Raw genomic sequence first — 22,126 nt, forward strand, 5'->3', positions numbered from 1 at the left:
TGAGAGAGAAAGAGACAGAGCATGATCAGGGGAGGGGCAGAGAGCGAGCGAGCAAGGGAGATACAGAATCGGAAGCAGGCTCTAGGCTCTGAGCTGTCAGCACAGAGCCCAATGCAGGGCTTGAACTCACAAGACTTTGAGTTGTGAGATCATGACCTGAGCCAAAGTTGGCTCCTTAACCGACTGAGGTGTCCAGGTGCCCCCCAAAATCAGTTCTTCAAGTCAGGCTGGATCAGGACCATAACATGACTCACTGAAGATGCTCATAAACTAAGGACTAGGTGGAGTTTACCAGAGAGTTATCCTAAGTCTGACTACATATAAGTAACTCTATTCACTATACATTTTTGGGTCTGATTTAACTTTCAATTCCTTTTTGGGGTGGAATCAATAAATCTTTTAAGAACACTTGACTAGGGGAAAATTCTCCCTCAGGGTTCCATCTCATTATTTGTCTTTTGCTGCTGTGGTTTTATTTCCATCTAATGAGCACATCTTCTTCTATGTTCCATGTGATCCATGTTCTGTGCTAATCTGTGCCAGAAAACTCATTTTAGACTTCCTGGTCTTACCAAATGCAATTGCTCAGGGATATTTATCTCTCTCTATATATATATCCATAAATATCATATACATTTAATTCACCAACGTGTTTGAATTAAATAAATATTTTATTATTACATCGTTCACTCTATAAACCGGTCCATTATAATCATATACAATTCTTTGTGTATTTATACTAAGGATACACAAATGTATCAGTCTCCTTATAAAGAGAATTAAAAATGGTTTCAATGATGGTCAATAAAGGAATGTTAAACCATGTATTACCCGTTCTGTGGAATATATCACATAATCACTAAAAAGCAATTAATAATTTGTGCATTTATATTGCATATAATTCTGGGTAGACTTGATATTGTTTCAGGCAGTCTGTGCTTTCTCCTCTTTCACCTGGTTCATATTTATGGTTTTCTAGTTGAAGTTTTTCTTTCTTTAAATAAAACATATATATTTAAGATACACCACGTTTCGATATACGTATAAATTGTGAAATGATTACTCTACTCAAAGTAGTTAACATATCTGTCACATAGTTGCCTTTGTGAGTCTGTGTGTGTGTGTGTGTGTGTGTGTGTGTGTGTGTGGTGTGACAACAGTTAAGATTTACTTTCTTACCCAGGTTCAATGTACGTGATTAACTAGAGCCACCGTGCTGTACATCAGCTCTCTAGAACTTACCCATCCTATATAACTGAAACTTTGTACCTTTGACCCCACCCTCTGCCTCTACCACCATTCTACAGTCTGTGTGTGTGAATTCTGCTTTTTTAGACATCATATGGGAGACCGTGCAGCATTTGTCTTGATGCGCCTGGCTTATTTCATTTAGTATGATGTGCTAAGTGTTCTCCAGATTCTCCATGTTGTTGCGAATGACAGATTTCTTTTTTTTTAAGGTTGAAAAATATCCTATTGTGTGTGTGTGTGTGTGTGTGTGCATATGTGTATATATGTGTGTATGTCCATATATATATATAACCATACTATAGTGCAGTACTCTCTCTCTCCTTCCATATGTACATATGTATACATAGTATGGTATATACATAGCATGGTTACAAACTCTTTATCCATTCATCTGTCAACGGACCTTCACACTGTTCTGTATCTTGGGTTTTGTGAATAATGCTGCAATGAACATGGGGGTGCAGATATCTGTTTGAGATACTGATTTCATTTACTTTGGAGATATACCCAGAAGCAGAATTGCTGGATCTTATGCTAGTTCTATTTTTAGTTTTCTGAGGAGTCTCCATATTATTTTCCATAATGACTGCACCAATTTACATTCCCGCCAACAGTGCACAGGGTTTTTTTCTCCACATCTTCGCCAATATTTGCTGTCTTTTGTCTTTTTGATAATAGCCATTTTAATAGGTATGAGGTGATTTCTTAATATGATTTTGATTTGCATTTTCCCTGATAATTAGTGATGTTGAGCATCTCTTCATATATCTATTTTCCTTTTGTATGTCTTCTTTTGAGAAATATCTATTCAGATCCTTTGCTCATTTTTAATTGGTATATATACGTGCACTTTTTGAGTTGCATCCTTACATATTTTGGATATTAACCCTGTGATATTGTTACTTATAAGAAATGTATATTTGGTCTTTAGCAACAGTTCTGGGTCACAGCTCCTCAAAGAATTCCAAAGTGTTGAGAATGATAAATGTCTTTTCTGTTATATTAGTGAGGTGATTTTTGGAAAACCCCTAAGGATTGGGGCTGGATACCAATAGAGCCAATCACATGATTCAAAGGTTGGAACTTTCAGTCCCTGTCCCCTGACCTCCAGGACCTGGAGGTTGAATCAATTGCCAGTGGACTAATCGATCATGCCTATGTAATGACCTCTTCATAACAACCCAAGAGGACAGGGTTTGGGGAGCTTCTGGGTTGGTGAACATGTGGAAATTCAGTGAGTATAGTGCGCCCAGGGAGGGCATGGAAACTCCGTGCCCTTTCCCCCTATCTTGCCTATGTATTTTTTCCATCTGGCTCTTAACTGAGTTATATCCTTTTATGATGAAATGATAATCTGGTAAGTAAAATGTTTCTCTGAGTTCTGTAAGCTGCTCTAGCAAATTAATCAAACTCAAGGAAGGGGTCTTGGGAGTGTCTGATTTATAGCTAGTTGGTCAGAAGTACATGCAACAACCTGGGCTTGCCATTGGCATCTGGATGGGGTGGGGGAAGCCTTGTAAGAGCCGAACTCTTCTATGACATCTGATGCTATTTCTGGGTAGATAGTGTCAGAATTGGGTTGAATTCTTCATAGACACTCAGAGGTCTAAGCTAGAGTGAGTCATGAACATCTTAGTGTAGGTTGGGTTACTGTGTTCTCATAGAGGATCAAACACTAAATAGATAAAAGAACCATTGGTATTGGTATGCAATTAGAATAAACACTAAACCATAAAACAAGTATTCATAGTGTCACTTTCTACAATAGCCAAATCATGGAAAGAACCTAACTGTCCATCACCTGATGAATGGATCAAGAAGATGTGGTATATATACACAATGGAGTACTATATGGCAATGAGAAAGAATGATATATGGCCATTTGTAGGAAAGTGGATGGATCTTGAGGGTGTCATGCTAAGCGAAATAAGTCAGGCAGAGAAGGATAGATATCATATGTTTGCATTCATAGGTTTAACAGGAGAGACCTGGCAGGGGACCATGGGGAGAGGAAGGGGGAAATAGAGCAGGGAAGAGTGAGGGACACAGATCAAGGGAGACTACTGAATACTGGAGACGAACCATGGACTGAAGGGGAAGGGGGGGAGGGGTGATGGTCATGGTGGGGGGCACTTGTGGGGAGAAGCACTGGGTGTTATATGGAAACTAATTTGACAATAAACTATTATAAAAAAAAAGAAAAGAGAGAAGAATGTATGGAAAAAAAAACACACAGATTGTATAAAAAGAAAAAGGGCTAACAAAATTCTTATTTCCCCAATGATGATTACTTAGATGGCTTTTGAAGTATTTCAGACATCAAATTTGTTCAAACATATATTTTGGTGCTTCTGTTTTTCCAATGTCCTGATGATGGCTTAGCCTGGCTAGTAGGTGCTCCACCAGACCTGTGGGCATGGAATGGGAGGAGGGTATGAGGGAAAACAATACCCAGAGGAGACAGTGAGAACTTCACTGATGGGGCCTGGTATGAGGTCCTTGTCTTTGCATTTCAGAACTGAGCTGGGCTCCAGTCCTTGAGCAGTCTGGGGTCAGGGGAGGCAAATACCTCGACTAGATTTTTTTTTTCTATTTTGTGTTTAGTGACCTACATTAGAAAACCTGTTACTGATATAGCGTTCATAAAGCAGGCAAGGCCCCATAGTCTACCCTGACCAACGCCCTTGTTTTATTTATTTATTTTTATTTATTTTTGTTTCTTTTGTTCTCTTTAATTTTTTTTATTTATAGTTTATTGTCAAGTTGGTTTCCATATAACATCCAGTGCTCTTTCCCACAAGTGCCCTCCTCCATGACCATCACTCCCCTTCTCCTTTCCCCCTTCCCCTTCAGCCCTCAGTTTGTTTTCAGTATTCAAGAGTCTCTCATGATTTGCCTCACTCCCTTTCCCTAACTCTTTTCCCCTCTTCCCCTTCCCATGGCCTTCTGTTAGGTTTCTCCTGTTAGACCTATGAGTGAAAACATATGGTATCTGTCCTTCTCCGCCTGACTTATTTCGCTGAGCATGACACCCTCGAGGTCCATCCATGCTGCCATGAATGGCCAGATTTCATTCTTTCTCATGGCCATGTAGTATTCCATTATATAGATAAACCACATCTTCTTGATCCAGTCATCAGTTGATGGACATTTAGGCTCTTTCCATGATTTGGCTGTTATTGACAGTGCTGCTATGAACATTGGGGTACATGTGCCCCTATGCATCAGCACTTATGTATCCCTTGGGTAGATCCCCAGCAGTGCTATTGCTCAGTCATCCAACACCCTTGTTTTAGAATGTGGCAAAACAATACAATCTGCTGAAAGCTTGTGACAGAGTTGTCCCTTGTCTGGGCACATTTCCCAGAGCCCTTCTCAGTCTGTCACAGGTACAGGGAAATCATATCCCAAGATGCTTCCTGCAAAGTGCTTGGCACATGGTCAACACTCACTATGTTTTTGCTGATTGAATGAATGAATACATGAGTGATTTACTCATGACCGTTTCAAGCCATACAGCATCCTTCTCAACCACACATTGGGACAATCAAACCTTTTAATATTAGGCTAAATCTCTTGAAATAATAGTGGATCCCAAATATTTATTTATCTATTAGATTTTTTAGAGCAGCATTCTTCATTCTAAAACCTCAGGGTGCATTCGAATAAAATTACAAATAATTAAAATCTTTGTAAAAATCATAAAAACCTTAAAAGCAAAAATGATATTTTATGGTTAATAAAGCTAGAATGTAGGCATGATTATAATGCTATAAAATCATGTATGTAATTATTACATAAATAATATATAATCATCCTAATAAACCATGCAATTTCAGCCACTCCTTCCCCTGAAGCTTCTCTATTTATAGGCCTGATGTGGTTGGCAGGGGGGAAAAGATAGATTTAGGGGAGGCTTGAGGATTAAGCACAGTGTGTAACTTGGAAGGTCCTGTGCGTTTACTAATTTAAGAGAATCTGCATCTAAACTCAATGAGGAAGACCAGCTTCAGCTCAGGAGGGCCCTTAAGGGAATCACCTGGACACAGCGAGCTGATTCTTCTCCATCCCCCACCCCACCCCTTTCTCCCAACCACACACAGGAATGCCCTTCCTCATCTCTGCCTTTTCACAGCCAACTAGTATCCCTGGAGACTCACTGCCCTCCTCCCCGGACCCCTCCTTCTTCTTTAGCACTGCCAGCCTCTGCAGGCAAGTGGGTCACACAGTTCGGGGATCTTTGATTATTTGCCAATTGCATATGGATGCCGTTCTTGCTCCATTTAGCTTGAATTCCTCACAAGGCTGGGATGGAGATGGGCCCTCCTCTTGCCTGGATCTCACTCACCTCCTCCTCTGTCCCAGCTGAAGAGGGCTGGCAGGCTAAGCCAGAAGTGACAACTTAGGATGGGGAAACACCTGCTTTAAATGAGTCACAGATGCCTTTGGGTAGTGGTTCTTACCCTGGACCACTGGGATCAGATGCAAGGCTGATTTCTCCACCTTCCTCCTCTACCTTCCACCAGAAGTTCTGCTTCAGTGGGGCTGGGTCTTAATAACTTGCATGATTAACAAAGTTGAGGGGCCTTCACTCTGAGAACTACTGGTTTAGGGAACTATCATATGGGCCTGTCTTAGTTTCAAGACTGTGGTGGTTTCCAGTGTGATGGTGACAGTTCTCTCCTATGGATGTGCATGCTTTACTGCATACAGAATATGCTTCCTCATCTATTCTTCCACGACCTTCCCAGGCAAGTGACCAGTTGGGTGTCTATCCTTGTCTAGTTGCAGAGAGGTTGGGTGACTTGGCCGAGTCCCCCACTGACAAGCAGGGGAGCTGGGGTTTGGGCCCAGGAGCACTTGACCACGTGAGCCAGTGCCTCTCAGCCTTCCTTTTGGGATGGGGCTTGTTCTGCTGGTTTGAATTTTCAGGGAGTCCTTTGCCCAGGGAGGCAGGCAATGGAACAAAATGTGCACGAGCTTCCAGGTGGGTTGATTGTTCCAGGAGTCCTGCAGAATCCGTTAGCACAGCCTCTTTTCTTTAATCGATAAAGCACACTCTTCTCACACTGGAAAGGAAACAGGCAGCAATTTGCAAGATGACTCACAGCCTGAAGTTTGGGCCCATCTCTGGAGCCGTGAGTTGCAGCTTCGTTGTCAGCAGGGCTGAGTTTGGCCATTGCTCACTGCTTCTCATTCAGGTGGCCTATCGGGTGACATCTCTCTGACCTCAGGTTCTGGAAGGTCAAGGGCTGCTGCTCAAATCCCTCATGTGAGTGAGGCAGCAGCAGGTTTGCCTTTTAAATCTATACAACTTGTGACCACGTCTAGGAAGTAGAAGTTTCCCCAGTCTCAAGGGCCTTAAGTAATGGTAGGGTACCTGGGAATATACCCATTACCAACCTCACTGTTTCTTTCCATCTGAATGTTGCATTCTGTCCTCAGATAAAACCTCTTTCAAACTACTGTTCATAAAATCTGTATCCACTTTGGTAGTGATCTTCTATTTGTGCCAGATTTCTCTGATCTATTAGAACAGAAATGCCATGTTTTGGTAGATTATTGCCTAGGGTTCCCTCCATTATAGTTTGCTCCACCGTATCCACCCCCACTTTTTCATGGAACGTTCTAAGCATCTGGTGCCCACAAAGCCTATAGGTCATGGTCAGTTGCCTAAGTCCCGAGCTCTCAGAAGGATGAGAATAACTAAGGTCTGTGTTTTATTTCATGGTTCCACTTTGTCTTATTTGGAAAATACTGGCAGTAAAAAGAAGAATTTCTCAGAGACATCTGTATTTTCAACAATAAGTTTCATACTCCAGAAAAAAATCTCAGCAGGAGCTTCTGGGTGAAGAGAGCTTGGATTGTAAATAATTTGAAATGCATGAGCCCGGTCTGAGACCTCCATTCTGGAGGGGACTTGTGCATTGTTTCCCAAGCATTGATCATATCATGGACTCAGTGGCTTTAATTGTCACCGACCCACTGTCCCATCCTGCCTTTCATGGTACAATGGATGCTGAGCTGTCCTGGCTTCGATGATGTCTTTTTTAGAGCTTGTTTATCCTTGGGGCTCTGCGGGGAGCTGATGATCTTTTCACGAGATGCACATGCCTCCAGGACCGCGATGTGCAGGATGGACAATCGATGACCTTGTGGTCGCTGCTGTCCTGCAGAGGGCGAGACTGGGGCTATTCACAGCTTGGTAATTGGCCCCGATGCTGAGATCTTCATCCTGAGCAAATGCTGGCATCAGGGGGGCAGTTACAGATCAATGCAGGGGCGCTGAATACACAGGCCCCAGAAAAAAATACCAAAATCAAAAATGGATTTGTGTTTAGCGTGCATTGTATATCCTGGTCTGGTTATGAATAATTTAGCCTTCCCCAGGCTGAATAGACTATATTTAGCAAGCCTATTTTGCTTATAATACGTCCTATCCTTTTATGAAGGAGCATAAAGCATGGGAGAGCTGCTTCGAATTTGGGGTGACTTCATTTGGTGGGAGCAGGGGTGTGGAGGCATCCTCGCCAGCAGCCCTGTGCTCATGACATATGCCTGGGACAACCAGGGGCAGAGGCCGCAGGTCACTGGAGCTGAAAAAGGCATCAGAATTGTATCTCCCTAACTGGGCATGGGATAGGACTACTCTTCCTGTGACGTTAGTGGCCGCTGGCTGGGTCACCTATCCAAGAGAGCAGACATGGGAAGATTTGAGAGGTGCTGAGTGGTTTCACTTCCCTCCTGTTTTGTTACAGTCCCAGCGGGAAGAGGACAGCACACTCAAATCAGGCAATGTGAGGGGACTTTAGTAGACTCTGTGCAAAGGCGTAAGTGGGATGAAGGGAGCCCGCAGGGGATGATGCAGATTCCCAGGGCAGGAATGGCAGGGCTCCTTAATTTTCCAGGGCCAAAACAGGAAGGGTAGAGAGCATTTTCCAGAACCCAGGAAAGGGAGGGCTATGTGAGCTGGCTGTTGAACGGAAAATCAGGCTTTGATTGGGGACAACCTGTGGTGACTCCATGGGGAGGGAACCAGAAGGATGAAATCCTGGACCGAACTTTCTTCCCTTTTCCCCATCCCCCGTGGATGCCCCCAATTGACTGAACCCAATAGAAAGCTAGAAGGGAGCCCCTCATATAATCTATATAGGCCAGCCTCCCAGGGACAGAAATGTGGGAAATAGATCTGGAGGTAAGGACATTTCTGCTGTAGGTTACACTGCACTACCTCTAGAAGGTACTTGTTAACTTGCAAACTTCAAGCCTTGTGAAAGTGATGTACTTAGCCATTAGGAGAGGGTCTGAGTGTCCATCATGTTGGTTGGCTACCAGCTGTCTCAGAGATGTCACATAGACAGGTGCATTTTATGGGTCAGGTGGAAATAGTAGTAGAGCTAATGGTAAAGCTCAGGTGGTTGAGGGAGAAACATTCCCAGGGAGCTCGCCTTTGGGGGCCTTTGTCTACGTGATTGCTCTGGACACCTGCGCAGTGGGGGAGGGGGTACCGGAGGGTGTATGGACTTGGAAAACAGAAGTCACTGGCTTTGTTTTGGGGCCTTCCAGACCTTGAGGTCCTTGGGAGGCAGATACTCAACCACACTGCCAATTGCCAGGGTATCCCAAGAATCCATCCCCAAGTCAGTTTTTTTTTAAAGAACATAAAACATATTTTTTCTGTAAATAGCAATTCTGTGAAAACTGATTATGATTCTCGACTGCTTCTCAAAAGTCTATTTAAATGCTGGGTGGTAAGTACAAGGGCGTTTGTTAAATTATTTTCCTTTTTCCCCCAGTATGTTTGAAATATTTCATAAGAAAAAATAAAATAGATTAAAAATTCAGTTTAATACATAATAATCTGACCTCCCTGTGTCCTGGGAGGTAGGCCAATGGAGATGGTGGAGAAGTTAAAGAAGTTTTTGGGGTAAAACTTTGAAACACGGTAGATATGTCCTTGGCTTCCCTCAAGTTCCCTTTGGCACCTTCACCAAGCTCTGGCTTCATCCAACGGGACAGCTCCACAGCCCAAGTCAGCCCTTGGGCACACTGCCTTCCTGTGTTCCCCCTTCAATACTACCTTGTGGCTAATCTTGGAAAGTGGTTAAGGAAATTATCTATCAAAGCTCAATGAACTGTCTTGAAGCAATACTTTTATTTGCTCATGCTTCTGTGGGTCGTGTATTTGGAGAGAGCATATGGAGATAGATGACAGGTGTGTGTGTGTTGTGTGTGATCCATGATGTCTGATGTTGACTAGAAAGGCTCATATGGCCAGAGGATGCCGGTGGCAGCCCACCTGGATCATATGTTTGGGGTTCTGCTTCCGGCTGCCAGTTGGGCTGGTTTTCTTCCATGTGGCTTTCTCATGGGCCTAGCTTAGGCTTCTTCACAGCATGGCGGCCTCGCAGTATTTTGATGTCCCACATGGTATTCAACTTCCCATGGAGGAAGAAGTGGAAGCTGCTGGCTCTTTGAAAGACTAGGCCAATTACTGTAGAGCCACTTTACCGCATGCTGTATTGATAAATCCAGCCTATATTCAAGGGGAGAGGAAAGAGGACCATGTTTGATGAGTGATGTGACATGTGTGTAACAGCAGGGAGAAGGAGTCAATGGGGGTCATTCCTGGATACTGACTTTCCCACAAAGGAATCAAGCTGACTTAAGTTTTTCTGGGGTACAAGTCAATAGCTTTGTGTGGCATTTTAAAAAATGGCTGCAAATTCTTTGATTCTCCTTCCTAGAGAGATGGTCTTCTCTTAGATCTGGGTGGGCATGTGGCTGGATAACCAGAAGAATGTGGTAGAAGTGACTCTGGTGATTTCCAAGGATAGACCAAAAGGGCCATGGAGCTTCTGCCTGGTTTTTTCAAGATGTTCTCTCAGGGGAAAGCGAGGTGTCCATGCGTCTGACCATCCAGAGGCCACTGTGCTGGAGAGACCCCATATAGGGGCTCCAGTCTGCATCCCCAGTGAGCTTCCAGCCAACAGCCAGTATCAACTGCTCCCTCATGAGTACCCTATCGTGGATGCCGAGTCCGGTCAAGCATTTACGTGTTGCAGCCCCGGCTGACATCTCTCTATAACCCCAAACTTGAACATACTGAGAGGCCACAAGTAAGAACCCCTCAGACAAGCCCTTCCCACATTCCTGACCCATAAGATGGTCAGTAAAATAAAATGGCTATTTTAAGCCTTTATGTTCGGGGGGATTTGTTATGCAGCAGCATTACCAGATCATCTCCTAAAGCTCCTGGAGATATTTCCATGTTAGTTATTCCCATTTGGGGAACAGAATTCAGCAGCGAGGTAAAAATTTGGGCAATGGGGGAGAGATATGAGCTGGTAGCGTCTAAAGTAGACAGATTTCCTTTAACTGAGAGTCTGCCTTCCCTAAGTAGCTCCTGATTTTCACAGACTCTTTGTTTCCTCCCTTATATGAACCTGCAGATTGTCACACCCTCCAGGCAAGACAGAAGCCATTTCTCTAAGCTCTAGGGCACTCATCTGAAAATAGGTCTACAAATACTTTCCTGAGCTCCTGCGAGGCTTAGATGAGGTAACATTCAAGGAATCATATAGCATGTTGTCTGCCATATAACTGTGCAAAAATTTACTGAACATGAGTCTGAGAGCATGTTCATTCACCAAATATTTCCTGAGCAATTAGTTTGTAAAGCCTTGTGTTGGATGCCAAGATTCAGGAGGTTCTTAGGACAAGGGATTGTCCATATCTCTTCATTACTTTACATACAGTTTCTGTACATACATGGTCTTCTTGGAGCCGAGGCTGAGGAAAGGGGTAAACAGTCATGGCTCGGGGAGGGAATTTCATTCCTGAATTGTAGCTCCATCTGGTCCCTTATTGTGAGGTGTGCAAGGAGCCTGGGGCCCGGAAAGGCCCAGGAGTCACATGGAAGGAAAAGTTTAACATTTAACATAGCGATTAGGAGCATGGGGATGTGAGTCAGATTGCTGGAACCCAATCTCAGATTTCCCACTTAGTAGCTAATGAAATAGTGATAATAATAGTAACTAATTTCATATGATTATTGTGTCTTCAAGCTGAGTGTCAGGCACATTCCTGTTTAGTCTAGACTGGCCCAGCTCTGATGATAATGATGATATTGTTATATTATCATTGTCATTACACTTAACCTTGAAAACTCAGCACAGACGTGTACAGGCAAGTTCAAGGGCTAGGCTGTTAGGGTCTTGAATGGGGGACATAGGCACTGTGTCCCAAAGACAAAGGGGAATTTCTAGCTGGAGAATGACAGGATCAAGCTCCTTCTCCCTCCCTCGCTTCTGCCCTTCTGCCCTTGCTCTCTCATTTTCTCTTCTCTCCCCTCCTTTAGAATGATGACAGTATGTTCAAGTTGTGCAAATCAAAGGAATAGATTAGAAACAGGAGAATAAATGTGCTTAGCAGACCCGGAAATCTCCAGGGGACTGGAATTGATTACCCAGCATGTAATATACCAAACGATCATTCTTCTGCATGTGGTGAACAATGGGAATGAAGTAATTCCCCACTCCAAACCCCCTAATCGGATGGGGTTTTCTCAGTGACGTTATGGAGTCATAAGGGTGAGCAGGTTCCAACTGGGTCACCTCCCAATGACCTTTTTTTTTTTTTTTCTGGAAATGCTGATGGCAGAGGAAGAACAGAATGCTCTCCAGTGCACTTACTTACCTTGTTTAATTTAGAGAGGAGACTCTACCTGTCCTGGGAGATGCCAGGACCCTGGGAAGTTTTGTAGATGAAAGGATCAATATTTTATATTGAAAGGCTTATTATAATAAAACATATCTTGTTTCCTTTTCTCATGTGAGGAAAGACCTCTTTATGTGTACCCCACATGAGCTCACTGTCATCTGGGGTGGTTTCCTGGTGTTGGACTTAACTGGATTCGACAGGGTCTCAAATTCTTTCAATACTTGGAGAACCCCAATTGTAGGATAGAAAATGTCATGCAGGCCATTAGCATCAGAGTTTTGTCTTGCAATTGATTTTAGTGTCAGTTGAGATTGGCCATGAGAACCTGGCTTTAGTGAGTTCAAGGCACTATAGGGAATGGAGTCACCAGTTTTGGATAAACTGCTCGTCCATCCATGTGGAAGGGTAAGATTCTGGTGCACACTTTCTTTCATCCTGAAGAATGAGATTTATTGGAATAAAGGGTTGAAGATGCCATGAATTGACAGCGTATATGATGTCTTTGTATTTATTAGGGAAAAACCCACACATATTCAGGGCATATGTAGCATATTAAACTAATGATTTAGGAGCAAGGATGGCCTATATTTTTAGCCTCCTAATTATCCCCTGGTTTGAGAGAATTTGTGCAGTACCCAACTTGCACATCCATATATGGCAGTCTTGAACTAAAGACAATTCATAGAAATAGGCGGATCTGGTGCTTCAGAGAAGTTTATGAGTGTGGGAATCTTTTTTGATTTAGTAGTGTCTGGTTAGTAGTTTAGAGTTTCTAATTTATTAGATTGGAGGTACAACCCAAGAATTTGTATTTCTAATAAGTTCTGACATGATACTGATGCCCTTGGTCTGGGAGCCACATTTTGAGATCCACTTCTCTGGAGTAGAATTCCCTGACTTAGAATTCCCCATTTCCAGGCACTAGTTACCTGACCTGCTTATCAAAACCAAATATGTGAGGTGCCTGGGTGACTCAGATGGTTAAACATCCAACTTTAGCTCTGATTGTGAGCTCACAGTTCATGGGTTCGAGCCCTGAGTTGGGCTTTGTGCTGACAGCTCTGAGATTTAAGCCTGCTTTTGATTCTGTGTGTGTCTCTTTCTCTCTCTCTGCCCCTCCCCTTTTCAAACTCTCTCTCAAAAGTAAATAAACATTAAAAATTTTTAAAAAACCATGCTTTCTTATTTAGTGGTGCAGTTTGGTCACAAATATATGGCTTCACTGGAACTCTCTGGAAGAGTTTCTCTCCAGGTCTTCGCAGTTTCCTGTACTCTAGGAGCCCCCTGATCAGTCTGGAGAGCATCTGTAGCACCTGGGCCAACACAGCATCAGCACCAGAGTGGTGTTGAACCAGTTCCTTGTCCCACAGCTTCCTATTCTTCATCATTGTTTCTTGGACTCAAACATCTCCTGCTTGGTTGTAGCCTAGAGATCTCATTTTTATATTTGGCAGAAAATATGTTCTGCTATTTTTAAAAATGTTTATTTATTTTTAAGCATGTGAGAGAAACAGAGTATGAGTGGGGGAGGGGCATAGAGAGAAGGAGGCACAGAATCCAAAGCAGGCTCCAGGCTCCGAGCTGTCAGCACAGAGCCTGACGGGGGGCCTTGAACTCAAGAACGGCAAGATCATGACCTGAGCTGAAGTCCTACGCTTAATCGAATGAGTCATCCAGGTGCCCCTCTGCTCTTTTTCGAGGTACCTAAGTGTCAAAAAATAAAACAAAACTTAATGTATTATGAATTATGCAGAGACAAAGTTAGTACTTAGATGTCTTAGAGTACACACATGTGTACATGCGTGCAAGACGTACACACGATGACACAAGCTTCTTTGGAGACACTGCTGAGTCAGGATGAATGAAAACTGGGCTGTCTGGGTGCTTAAAGCTGACCTCATGAAGTTTAGACTCACTGGAGCTTCATTATTGGTGTTACCATGCTCCCTGTGGGCCATCAGAGAGTGAATTGGGACAGTAATTTTTAGAGTCATTGGAGTTTCAAGCTACTTCACAGTCTTGGCAGTGGACCTGGTGTGCTTTTGGATGTGGATGGCCTTCTTGCTGACACCTCGCGGGATCACAGGACGTTTTTTAAAAGGTTGAGCACCAAGTCACCACATCTCGTTAGTGACAGCAGTTGCTTCCTTCTTAGTTTCTCAATTTGTCACCTGTGCAGTGATTTATTACCTTCCAAAGCCGCAGTAATTGTATAATGATACAAAAATAATGACAAGCCATTCTGATAAACTTTATTACCTGTAGCATCTTGTATTCCACCTGCATTTCAGTATGCTCTTAGGATTACAGAGCACAGCCACATGGGCGACAGCTAGAAGGGAGGGTGGCTTCTTGGGCCTGGGAAGAAAAGAGAAAAATAAATGGGTCTCGAAGTCCCTGAACAGAGGCTAATAAGAAAAGGGCTGGGGTAGGTTAATTTCATTTAGGGCACAACATGTCAAATGGAGTTACCTATATTTTTATCCCAAGAATGCTCTTTTCATGTGACTGTGTTAAATTGGGAATACAGACTTGGATTTTTAAAATATCTTTAATGAAATATATGTTTACAAGAATGTATATAAACGGTGTGCAGTTGGATTTCCATTGTTTACATTAACTCCTACCTATCTAACTCTGGAGTGGCCCAGAGACACACATGCTCTAAAGGAGATTGTGGTTTCAAGGCCGGGGCTAGAGCAGGCTTTCTCAATCTTGGCACCATTTATAGTTGGACTAGATAATTCTTTGTTGGGGCTTGGGGGGCTTACCTGTGCATTGTAGAATATTTAGCTACCTTGACTTCTCCCTACTAGATACTAGTAAGTGCACCCCCCATAGTTGCAGCAATAAAAAAACTCAAGACATTGCTAAATGTCCTTTGAGGGACAAAGTCATCCCTAGTTGAGAACCATTGGGCTGGAGAAAGGCAAATCCCCAGCACAAGACTTTGGGAGCATGAGTTTTCTTCTAGTATGTAGCCAAAGGAATGTTTTCCTGGTTCTTTCTCTACTTATGTCACAGATTGAAACATAGCTTGCTCCCTAATAATACATTAATACTGGGGGTGCCTGGCTGGCTCAGTTGGTTGAGGAACCAACACTGGATTTCAGCGCAGGCCATGATGTCATGGTTCATGGGATTGAGCCCAATGTAGGGCTCTACACCAGGGATGTGGAGATGTGCTTGGGATTCTCTTTCTCTTTCTCTCTCTGCCCCTTTTCCACTTGTGCACACTCTTTCTTTCTCTCTTTCAAAACAAATAAATAAACATTAAAAAAAGAACAAAGCTAGTTTTTGGTATTCAACGCTCCTTATGGGTGGGAATGTGTTGCTTCTACTGGCTTCCTTTCTTTTCCCATACCTATTAGTTATGTATCTGCAAAACCAATCACCACAAAATATAGTGGCTTCAAGAAACAATTGATTATATTATAGTTCCTGTGAGCCAGGAATTCAGGAGTAGTTTTGTTGGGCATATCTAGTTGAGGGTCTCTCATGTTGTTGCAGTCAGGGGGTAGTCATCTGAAAGGTTGAGTGGGGGTTGGGGCTCCTCACATGATTGTTGGAATTTCCTCACCATGTAGGTTCTCTGTGGCTGCTTGAGCATCCTCACAACATGGCATCTAACTTCCTGAGAGCAAGTAGCCCAAGAGAGCAAGAGAAAACTGGGAGGAAGCCTCAGTGTCTGCTTTGATCTGGTCTCTGAGGTCACACACCACCACTTCTGCTTTTTTCCTTTCTTAGAAGCAAGTCACTAAGTTCAGCCCATGTACAAGGGAAGGAGAATTGGCTTCCACCTCTTGAAAGGAGGAGTATCAAGGAATTTGGGGACATATTTTAAAACCAGCGCATCCCCAGCACAAAGCTTTGTCTGCTTAGATACACTGGGCTACTCGTCAGCTGCGGCATGAAGCTTATTCCTAGATTTTGAACACCCCTACTTCTCCTACCTATAGTACCTCCAGACTGTCTTCCAGACCCCCCAATTCCCACCTAGGGCTCCCCCATGGAAAGCATCTGATAAGTTCATACAGGGAGGTTGTAAAATAAAGAAGGTTTGGAGTTTGGTCCTTCCCAGAGGTAGCTGCCACTTTATAGGAACTCCTAAATTTTGTTGGCCCTTGACCAAGAAAGTCATGCTCAGGGTAGGATTTCAGATCCAATGATAGTTGTGTGGAGGAGATTGAGAAAGACTGTTTGGTGCTGGGCCCTGGGACATGACTGCCACCTCCCTTCTAATCTCAGCCCTGTCTAGATTCCCAGCTCCATCTGAGTCCAGGGACCACCTCCCCAGCAGCTTTTGAGCCCAGATCAGATAGCACAAGGGTAAGGAGGACAGTTTCTGGAGCCAGGCCACTTGGGTTTAGATCCAGGTGCACCACCATGCCAGGAGGGGCTTGCTGACCGTCTGAGCTTTGTGTTTCCCTTTCATCGTGTAGAATAGTGACCAGAAGTGGCCATTGAGCCTGGGTGAATATTTCTCAGCCTTTAACTTGTATCCAGGGAGGTCTGTGTGATTGAGTGTGGGACCCTGGAATGTGCATGAAAGTAAGGTGCTCCTGCTGGGTGTGGTTCATAAACACCTCCCTTGTGTTTGTGTCTCCCCATCCCACATGCTGGGTGGAAGTAGGTGCTCAGAGCAACACTGCACATCACACGGTGAGAATGGCAGGCTACACCTGTCATTGGGGTGCTGAGTGACTGTGTAGGACTGAGCACCTGATTTTCTTACTAACAAACCTTTCCATGAGTGAGATAAATTTCTGTCATGTCAAACCTGTAAGCTTTCAGGGTTTATTTATTACAGCAGTTAGCATTGCTTAATAAATATAATTACCTTTAAACTATATAATGTTTGGGAAATTTAACCTTTGGGAAAATTAACCTTTCTTACCTCAGTTTCTTTATCTATAAACTGGGTATCCTGAAAGTCATGATCTTATTATCTCAGAGGGTCATAATAATGGACAAATGAGATCAATCCAAATAAAGCACATAGAACTGGCTCATAGAACATGCTCACAAAGCTTATCTATTCTTATTGCTAATTGGAATAAATAATCACCATCTGTCTGAACTCTGTTGTGTGGAAACGACTTTTTGCTTCAGAATAATTTCCCCTTCTGATTTATGGAGACTTGCTGGGATCCATCTGGGATCCAGCTAGAAGGCAAAGCTCTTGTGTGCTCTGGCCTAAGGAAAATCCAGGTGGGCAGTGGGGCTGGGGCTGATGATGGTCCTCTGTGATCCTAGCGATCCACAGGCTTGAGAGCTGAATCTGGCCATAAACATATCCAGTGTTCTTACTATACAAATACCTGAGAATCAGGCCATACCAAAGCAAGGCACTGGGTGGACGGCTGGCCTTGGTGAGAGGACAGTGGGACTCTGCAGCTAGGTGATGTCCATGGAAGTCACGTGGTGGCCTTCCCTAGGCATTTTCACCTTGCAGCATGGCGCCTTCACTATCCAGGCTGCTGGTCTTTGCAAACCCTCCTAAAACTAAAGGAGTAAAGCAGCCCCTGCTTCACCTTAAACAGCGCTTGTTCCTGCTTAGCCAAGCCTTTTCCCCGTTTGCACAAACATAGAGAGGCCGTTTTTGTTTTGTTGGTGGAGCTGGGGGTGGTGATGACTGGGTGCTGGGCGGGAGAAATTCACGTAGACTTTGCATCACAACCCGTTTTTCCCCACCGCCGTTTTTCTGTTTGGATATGTTGGGCACTCTAAGGGTATTTGTAGTAGTCCTAACAGTATTATCGAGCTGGGAGATGCACTTGGGGAAGCATTCACTACCTCAACATTTTGGCCACCTCTGTACAGGCCAGGGATTTACTGAGGTCAGCAATGGTTGGAGAATCAATAAAGCATTTCAGATAAAACTCCATTTTTGCCTCTAGCAAATTCCCAGTGTTACTTTGCCTTTGTAAACAACATCTTAAGGAATGCTGATTGTAAATCATCTCCAGTGCACCTCTACACCCCTCAGGCTGTGTGTTCTTCCTGATAATTTTATACCAGAGGTGAGAAAAGGGTCTCTGTGGCAGTGAAGACACGGAAGCCCAGAGGATTCAGGTGACCTATGTAAGGTTATGGTGAATTAGTGTGGGGTGGATAGACTCCCAGGCCTTTGCCCCTGCTTGGCATAGTCTCCAGACTCGCACTTAACTCAGGGCTTGGAAGAGCTCCTGACCTGGCTCTATGCCCTTGCACATCTGATGAGCCCTAACCAGTGGGCGGGCTGCAGGCAGCCACAAGTTCGGGAACATTGTCAGAGCTGGAGGCTTACATCAGCTGGGGGCTGGCCAGGCCGGTGGGGATTGAATTTGCCTCTGGATCTAATTACCCAAGAAGAAAAGAACGTCTCCCTGTCAATTACTTGAACTACCCTTTAAGCAATCTGCAGGCAGGTGTAAGCTGAGGATGGGTCTTGGCCTGGGAGGGAAAAATCCAGATGTGGGTATACTATGCAGCTGACCTATCGCTGGCTCAATGGGTCTAGGATATGGGCTCTATGGGGTTCTCATCAATCCAGAAAGAAGCACCTTCCAGCCTGTGGTTAGTGTGGTGGATGTTGGTTCATGTCTGCCCTTGGTGATGGACCAGGGTCAGCTGGAGTTCACTGCCCCACTCCTGGGCAAAATGGTGGCATGAAAGGGAACCAAAGCACACGTCATGCCCTCATAACTGACCTAAAGAACATAGGGCACAGGCCTAAAGATCCCTGCAGGGTTCTTTTAGCCAACCCTGCAGGCATCCCATTTCTGGAGAGCCAGCACGTTCCTGCACCGAGCAGGCGTTGACAGTGGACGTGTCTAGGGGTGGCTCTTCACCTGCAGAGTGAGGACTGGGACCCAGTTTTGTACCTGTGATGGCTCTGTCCTTACCCCAAGCTTCCAAGTCTCCTTCTGGAAGGAAAGTGGGGGAGCTGGCTGGTGGCACACACAGGTGCCCGAGCAGGTCAAGGGCCCGGCAGAAGATGCAGCTGTGGCCCTGTGGGTAGAGAGCACCGGAGTGGACAGCAGGTCACCAGTGACATCTTGATTAGTGAGGGTTAAGGGTCTATGGTAATGTCACTTAGAGTTCAGTGTGCCGCAGTCAGCATCTGGGCTCACAAGAGCCAATGGTTAGATTTTCGGCAATTTGGTGAACAGATTGATACCCTCTTGATAGTTTCTAACTGGCCATGGTGGGAATATTTACACCATAAAAGCTGGCAATGCTCCTCCCACCCAGTTGTTAAACATTAACCAGAACACCCCTACAGAGGGCTCCCTGATTGGGGGGGTGGGGGTGGTTCCCTGCCTCATGCTAGACATGCCCAGATTTTGCTACGACTTACATATTTCCTCTCGCTTATATCCGAGCACCCTCTCTCCTGATGTGTGTGCCTGAAGGTCTCTGCATTTCTCTGCTCTGGCAGGTGTGTGGCAGGCTGCAGTTCTCTCCTGCTGGGTTGGAATCCTGTGTCCCCTCTGCTAGGGGAGAGGCCGGCCAACCTTGAGGTGACACGGATTCCTCGTGGCGCTGCCTGTCAGATGCAGGAACCGAGCTGCTCTGACCTCCAGATTCTCTTGTTCCTCTGTCTTCCCAGGCCCTGTGGCCGATTGCTGCCATCTGCTCCTTTCTGTTCCTCGCTCTCAGGGCGGACCCTCTGCTGGGCCAGCAGACGCTGCAGAGACGCACACTGGGCTGTGTCCGCCTCTGGCATCGGACGCATCTCGGATCTTCTGTTCTTGTACCTTTCAGGGCTTAGCTCACCTAGGGGAGGACAGTCTTCTGAAGGCAGCTCCCACTTCTGGGTGCTCACCGTGTGCCAGGAACTGTGATGTAGCCTGACTATCTCAGCAGCACTGCTGCCAGTGCTGTGTCACCCATGTGTCACCGACAAGGGATGGTGGCCGGCTGTGCCTGTCGCACCTGCTGCTCAGCTACTAAGGGGCAGGAGAGGGACCCAAAGGCAGGTCTTTGGCTTCAATGTTCCCACTCACAATGACTATTTCACTGTCCTTCTGTCCCAGTGACAGTGAGGGACATGCCATGATGGTTGGGAGTGACCATCACCTTGGACCTATGTAGCACTTGCGGGTTTTGGACCCCTTTGGTGACCAGCGGTGACGTGGTGCTGGCGCAGCTCTCAGAGCCAGTTTGCTGTGTTTGGGATGGACAATGAGGAGAAAAATACGTTTCAGATACATTGCTTGCTTTTTGTACTGGTTTGCCAGGGCTCCACGGGCCTGGTGGTCCAAACAACTGACATTCATCGTCCCGCAGAACCTGAGTTTTTTTTCCCCCTCTATCTATCTATCTATCTATCTATCTATCTATCTATCTATCTATCTATCTATCTAGCATCTATGAGAGAGCGCATGAGTGAAGAAGAGAAAATCACACGAGGGGCAGAGAGGGAGAGAGAGGATTCCACATAGGCTCCACAAGTCAGGACAGAGCCCAATGTGGGGCTCAAGCTCACCCAATGTGAGGATTGAGTTCAGGAACCGTGAGATCATGACCTGAGTGGAAGTTGGATGCTTAACCCACTGAGCCACCCAGGCGGTCTGGGGTGGGGCCCTTCTGGTGAGGGAGAATCGGTTCCAGTCTTTGCTTCCAGCTTCTGGTTTACTGGCCACCTGTGGTGTCCTCGGCTTGTACAGTGTCACCCAGATCTTTGCCTTCATCCACACATGGCCTCCTCCCTGTGCACGTCTGTCCCTGGGTCTACGTTTCGCCCTTTCGTAAGGACGTGGTCATATTGGATCAGGGCCCACCATCTTCACTACATACATCTTTAATGACTCCATTTCCAGGTAAGGTCACGTTTTGCTGTCGTGCTCTAAGAGGGGTTAGGGCTACATTTTGAGGAGGCGCCACTCACCTGGAATGAGTTCGTTCATACCAGCCCTCAAGCCGAGAAAAACTATTTAAGGAAAAGCTTTGTTCTTTCCATTTGTTGCCATAAAACTTTTTCTGTACTGAAACTCCTGATCAAACGAAGTAGGCGCATGCTCTCTCTCCTGCACTGACCCCTTCTCCTAACCATATTCAGAGCAGCTCCCTAGGCCATCTGGGGTGTCTTCCTAGGCCCCTAAGGATGTCCCCTGACCCTTGGATATGGTGAAACGACACACAAGGTCAGTGCCTCTCCCCCTGTCCCCCCACCCCCATTGTGATGTCTGAGCTGTTTCACTCCCAGACCCCAGAGTTTTCTCCTCTAATGGGCTTTGTTTTGTTTTGTTTTTCTTTTATAGTTTATTGTCAAGTTGGTTTCCATATAACACCCAGTGCTCATCCGCACAAGTGTCCTCCATGCCCATCACCCCCTTACCCCCCTCCCCCATCAGCCCTCAGTTTGTTCTTTGTATTCAAGAGTGTCTCATGGTTTGCCTCCCTCCCTCTGCCTAACTATTCCCCCCTTCCCCTCCCCCAATGTCCTCTGTTAAGTTTCTCCTGTTCCACTTATGAGTGAAAACGTATGGTATCTGTCCTTCTCTGTCTGACTTATTTCACTTAGCATGGCACCCTCGAGTTCCATCTACAGTGCTATGAATGGCCAGAATCACTCTTTCTCATGGCCATGTAGTACTCCATTATACATATATTTTTTAATGTTTTTTATTTATTTTTGAGAGACAGAGAGAGACAGTGTGAGCAGGGGAGGGTCAGAGAGAGAGGGAGATACAGAATCTGAAGCAGGCTCCAGGCTCTGAGCTAGCTGTCAGCACAGAGCCCGATGTTGGGCTCGAACTCACGAACCATGAGATCATGACCTGAGCCGAAGCTGGATGCTTAACGAACTGAGCCACCCAGGCACCCCCTCCATTGTACATATAAACCACATCTTCTTGATCTATTCATCAGTTGATGGACATTTAGGCTCTTTCTATGATTTGGCTATTGTTGAAAGTGCTGCTTGAACATTGGGGTACATGTTACTGGGCTTTATTTTGATTATAATGTGAATGTTCTGAGCCCTGCAGGTGGAACATGCAGGCTGGATGAAATGCTCTGGCTGATTCTAGCCAAGCTAGTGGCCGCTGCTGATTGGGCTGTTAGAAGCTTCACACCCAGTGTATGATCCCACGGATGGAATAAGCGCTCGCTCACAGACTTGGGTGTGATGGATGTGGCTGCAGGGGGAGGGACAGTGAGCCTT

The 22,126-nt window shown here is 45.1% G+C and overlaps 1 long non-coding RNA gene across 1 annotated transcript; it reads right to left on the reverse strand.

Annotated features, from left to right (window-relative positions):
• Positions 1–14,215: 14,215 nt before the first annotated feature.
• LOC115289160 lies at positions 14,216–21,082 on the reverse strand. Its single transcript, XR_003907425.1, has 4 exons — positions 20,849–21,082; positions 19,316–19,734; positions 18,861–18,966; positions 14,216–14,331 (listed from the first exon to the last, which is right to left on the reverse strand). It is a non-coding gene; the product is annotated as an uncharacterized LOC115289160 (long non-coding RNA).
• Positions 21,083–22,126: the final 1,044 nt, after the last annotated feature.

This window comes from Suricata suricatta, chromosome 4 (assembly GCF_006229205.1).
Source record: "Suricata suricatta isolate VVHF042 chromosome 4, meerkat_22Aug2017_6uvM2_HiC, whole genome shotgun sequence".
In the NCBI taxonomy this organism is placed as follows: domain Eukaryota; kingdom Metazoa; phylum Chordata; class Mammalia; order Carnivora; family Herpestidae; genus Suricata; species Suricata suricatta.